This window comes from Heterocephalus glaber, unplaced genomic scaffold (assembly GCF_053883595.1).
Source record: "Heterocephalus glaber isolate CG9 unplaced genomic scaffold, H.glaber_assembly_v1.0 deba00001461, whole genome shotgun sequence".
Classification (NCBI taxonomy): Eukaryota; Metazoa; Chordata; class Mammalia; order Rodentia; family Bathyergidae; genus Heterocephalus; species Heterocephalus glaber.
In genome coordinates, this window is record NW_028258308.1 from 38022016 (window position 1) to 38027398 (window position 5383).

Consider the following 5383-nt stretch of genomic DNA (forward strand, 5'->3'; position numbering starts at 1 on the left):
TTTGTTGCCAGTTCATGGAGTCCAGGTGGTTGAGTATCAGATTGTTCCATCTCATTTCCCTTTGGGGTTGCTATAGGTGATCTGGAAGTCTGTTTTTGTGGCTTGCTTACATGTCTTCTCATTTCCATGGCAGGCAGGGGCGGGGTGCTTTTGGTACCTGTGGAGCTCACCTTCTCTGCCCTAAGAGCATGGAATGGCAGCAAGGGAGCCTCCTCCTGGGAGCAGGGATTGGCTCACCTTCTCTGCCCTCAATGTTAATGTTTTCATGAAATTCTTGTGGTTTCTTTTGCTAGTGTTCTCCAGTTTCATTGCATTATAGTCTTATAATATACAGGTGATAACTTCAATTCCTTTGCACTTAGTTAAATATGTTCTATGATTGAGTAAGTGATCTCTTTTGGAGAAGGACCTGTGAGCAGCTGAAAAGAATGTGTATTCTCATTTTGTAGGGTGGAGCAATATGTAAACATCTGCTAAGTTCATTTGTTCAAGGAGGACCCTGGTGCATGATCTCATAGCCTGAGCTGGTCTGGGGACAGTTCAACGTCTGGAGCAATTCCCACTGAGTGGTTGCAATGGTGCCCAAGGGCCCCAAGAGACTAGAGGTCCAGGCCATGAGGCCCTGCCCAAGGGGTTTCTCAACTTCACACTTTTGACATTTGGGCAGAATAATTTCTTGTGTGGACAACAGCACTCTTCTACTCTTCTTGTGCCAAGCAAAAATGTCTCCAGCTATTGCCACTGTGTATTCTGAGGAGCAGTTACCTCTGACCTTTCCTCTCAAGTTCTTCATCTCTGCTTCACAGCTGCAAGTAACACCAAGAGAATGAAAGAAGAAGATAATCTTGAAAGTGTAAAAGAAGAATGGGTTTGTGAAACAGGACCTGACAATCACCTGCTTAGTGATAATCGACAAAGGAGCTGTAAATATTTTGTTGACAGCCTTTTTGAGGAACCTCAGAAGATTTGAGCCAAATGCTTATCCTCCTCTGAACAGAAGAAACAGGTAGATGTAAATATAAAATTATGGAAAAATGGATTCACAGTCAAAGATGATTTTAGAAGTTATTCTGACGGTACAAGTCCTCAGTTTCTGAATGCCATCAAGAAGAGGGAATTGTCTTCAGAATTACAGGGACTTTTTGATAAGGAGGAGGTGGATGTTAAAGTTTAAAGTAAGAAAAATGAAGTATGTACATCCATGAAGCCTGCATTCCACCCCTTCTCAGGCCAGAAGCACAGACTAGGAAGTGCTACACCAAAAATTGTTTCTAAAACAAAGACTATTGAAGTTCAAAGTAAAAATAATTTGTCCACTGTTTCACTGAATAACTTGGAGCCCATCACTAATATACAAATATGGCTAGCAAATGGGGAAAGGATCGCCCAGAAATTTAACATTTCTCATACAATAAACCACATCAAAGACTTCATTGAGAAATTCCAAGGGTCTCCGAGCAGTCCACCCTTCTCCCTGGCAACAGCACTTCCTTTCTGCAGGTGGCTGGATGAGAAGCTCACTCTGGAGGAAGCAGATTTGCAGAATGCTCTGATCATTCAGAGACTAGAAACACAGCCGAGCCTTTTAGAGAACTTTCCTAGTGTTGGTTTCTGAGAGACTGGAAACTACAGAAACTTGATGGTTGCAAGTGGACGTGCAAAAGTGGGAGAGAGGAGAACTTGAATTTGCTAGACTTTTGATTGAGTAACTTTTTTTTTTGGTACCAAAGATCAAACTCAGGACCTTGCATTTGTGAGGCAGGCGAGTGCCACTGAGCTCAATCCCTGGCTGATCTAGTGATATTTAATTCTCTTCTGATGAGGGAATTTTTTTTTCTCAGTACTGAGGCTCAAACTCAGGACCTTGGCCTCGCAAGGCAGGCACAGCACCACTGAGCTACATCCTGGGGCCAATGAGGGGATTTTTAATCATTACAAGTTAGGGAAGTAACATATGACTGGAAGCTGTATTTGTCACACTTTTTTCCAAAAGGCTCCTCAGAAAAAAATACACTCATTTTCAAATACCAGTTAATTAACATAACATATATTAACTGTATATTCCAGAATCTTAATATGGGCTGGCCATGGTGCTGCATACTTGTAATCCCAGCACTCAGGAGGCTGAGGCAGGAGGATCATTGTGAGTTTGAGGCCACCCTGGGCTACACAGTTCAGGGACAGCCAGAACTACACAGTGAGACCCCGTCTCAAACAAGAGAATCTTCATATGATATAAGTTAACAAAAATGTTAAATGTTCACAGCATTAGTTACTTAAACATCATTTTCAAACAACAGGTATTTATCTAAATTTTAGCTATCTCAGAATTTTTAAATAGCAATACATTAAAAATTACAATCACAGGTTAAAATTTCAGGTTAAAGCATCAGTGTAATTGTTTTGTGCCTCAGATGAAATCAGAATTCTCGGATGAGCTGAGTATGGTGGTGCACACCTGTTGAGTTCAAAGCCAGCCTAGGCTTCATTGCAAGGCCCTGTCTCAAGTCAAGACAAAAACACTAAGATAATGGCTTATTTTCACCACAGCTGTGTCTAAGCCTCAGAGCCTTCTCAGTGTTCACTCTCCTGGGATAATTTACTCAGATATTTATTGGCATCAGTATATAGGATGTATTTGATTTAGTAATAACATTGTGCAATTTAGGATAATGTCAATATTAATCTGCCTACTTACCTTTTTATACTTCCTAAATTAAAGAAAATTTCTCTAGAAAAAAAAAGAGTTTGATTGAGTTCTAGTGTTTTGTTGCTTATTTTTTGTCTAGTTGATCTATCTATTCATGACAGTGGGGTATTGAGGTCCCCCACTACTATTGCATTAGTGCTTATATGATTTTTCATGTCCATTAGTATTTGTTTTATATAGGTGGGGACACTAGTGTTTGGTGCATATATATTAATGAGTGTCATCTCTTCCTCTTGGATTGATCCCTTTATAAGGAAGTAATGACCTTCTTTGTCTCTCTTAATTAGTGTTGCTTTGAAATACACTTGATCTGCAAAGAGGATAGCTACTCCTGCTTTTTTTGGGGTTCCTATAGCATGGAGTATTGTTTTCCACCCTTTAACTTTCAGTCTATGAGTTTCTTTAAGTGTGTTTCTTATATGCAGCACATTGTTGGATTTTGCTTCTTTACCCATTGTGGCAGTCTACTTCTTTTGATTGGTGAATTGAAACCATTAATATTCATGGTTATATTTGATATTTCTTGACTTATATTTGTCTTGATCATTTCCTGTTTTTGAATTATCCCCCATTGGATTTAATTTCTTGTCTTACCTGATGGATTCATTTTGCTGGGCTTTCTAGGGTTGCAACCTCATTGTATTTTCCTAGGGTATGGTTTAAAATTTTTTTGAGTGCTGGTTTGGTATTCATGAAGTTTTTCAGGTGCTCTTTGTCATGAAAGTATCTTATTTCTCCATCAATTTTCAAAGATAGTTTTGCAGGGTACATCAATCTGGGTTGGAGATTGTTTTCTTTTATGGCTTGAAATACTTCACTCCAGACTCTTCTTGCTTTGAGGGTTTGTGTGGAGACATCTGCTGTGTTTCTGATGGGCTTTCCTTTGTATGTGATTTGTGTCTTTTCTCTAACTGCTTGTAGGATTTTGTTCTTCTGTTGGCTTTCTGGAATCTTAACTATCATATATCCCTATGTGTAGATTATTTTGGTCACGGCTAGTTGGAGTCCTATGTGCCTCACTTATTTGTATGTCAAATTCTTTCCCCCTGCTTGAGAAGTTTTCTGCCATTACTTTTGTGAACAGTTTATTTATGTCATTTGCTCTCTCTCCTGTTTCTTCATTGGCTTCAATCAGTCTTATGTTATTCTTTGCATTGTCTAGTAGCTGCTGGGTTGATTTCTCATGGTCTCTTACTATTTTTAAGAAATTTTTCTTTTCCTGGTCACTAATTCCAATCCTATTTTCCATATCTGAAATTCTGCCCTCACATTGGCTCATTTTGCTGCATAAACTTTCAATGGAGTTTTTAATGTCCTGGAAATCTGTTTGCATGTGTTTTATGTATTCCATTTGTTTCCTATGTTGGGATTCCATCATGTTCCTCAGCTCCTCTATTTTTTTTTCATCTGTGTCCTCTTTAGATTTATTAATCATGTCTTGCACTATGGGCACAATCTCAGCTATTATCTGAGAAATTATTTCTGATTTCATTTTTTCCAGATCCTCTTTTGTTGCCAGTTCATGGAGTCCAGGTGGTTGAGTATCAGATTGTTCCATCTCATTTCCCTTTGGGGTTGCTTTAGGTGATCTGGAAGTATAGTTTTGAGACTTGTTTATCTGTGTTCTCATTCCAAGGGGGGTTGTGTGCTGCTGGCTCTGGTGCAGCTCATCTCCTCTGGGCTAGGTGGGCACTGCTCCTTGGTGCTGGGTGCGGTGATAGGGCAGCCTGGAAGGCTCCTATAATTTTCAGTTTTTAACAATTTCAGAGGTTTCAGTCTATGTTTAGTGGGCTGTGCTGCTTCTGTGCTTGTGGTTAGGGAGAATGAACATCAATTTTTTATAAATAAAAATTTTAAAGGGAAACACTAAAGTAATATGATCAAGGAAAAAGCTCTTTGAAAATGGACCATTCATCCTTAAAACTTCAATTTAGAGAATTTGGTTAAAATTAAAGGAAAAATGTTGTGGTTTCCCGGATCAAACTCAGAACCTTGTGTTTGTGAGGCAGGCAGCAGAAGCACTCATTTATTTTTCTAAATGAGGTTTTTATCTGAAACAACTTGGGAGAAATATTTTACCTGCAATAATTTTAAATTGATAGAAAATGTGTAAAAACACTAGTTTTTGTATACCCTTCACCCAATTTCAGTTTCCCCTCTTAACCTTGCTGTGGTACATTTGTCAAAATATAGGAATACTGATATATTAACCAAATTAAGATTTATTGGAATTTTCAGGGCTTTTTTCATTAATGTCATTCCAATATCCAATTCGGGGAGCTTTCTAAATCAGTGTTCTTTATATCTAATTCAAGGCCCTTTCTAGAATTTATCTTCACATATCCATATTTTCTGCCTAATGATTCTTTGGAGTCTGGCCTTGGATCTCGATGGAAATAGTGATTAAGCCCTATGATGCATGGTGCTTGCTGTTTTGTTTCTGTTGACAGCCAGCATGCCTTCTAACATTTATTGCCCTGGATTAAAGAAGAAGACAGTAGATGGATAAGGGGATTTTTTAAATGTCCTTCACTTCATTTTATGAAGCACGCAATAGACATAAGATAGTCTTCCTTAATTTTTTCTCCTTTTATTTTTTTAGAGTGAAAACACTTAGGTCAAGTTTTTCTGAACTAAAAAAAACAGCTGAAGTTTCTCTAGAATCAATAGAAT

The 5383-nt window shown here is 38.4% G+C and overlaps 1 pseudogene; it reads left to right on the plus strand.

The window, feature by feature from the left end:
- Nucleotides 1-826: 826 nt before the first annotated feature.
- On the plus strand, nucleotides 827-1602 carry LOC101722588 (UBX domain-containing protein 2A pseudogene; annotated as a pseudogene).
- The last annotated feature ends 3781 nt before the right edge of the window (nucleotides 1603-5383 follow it).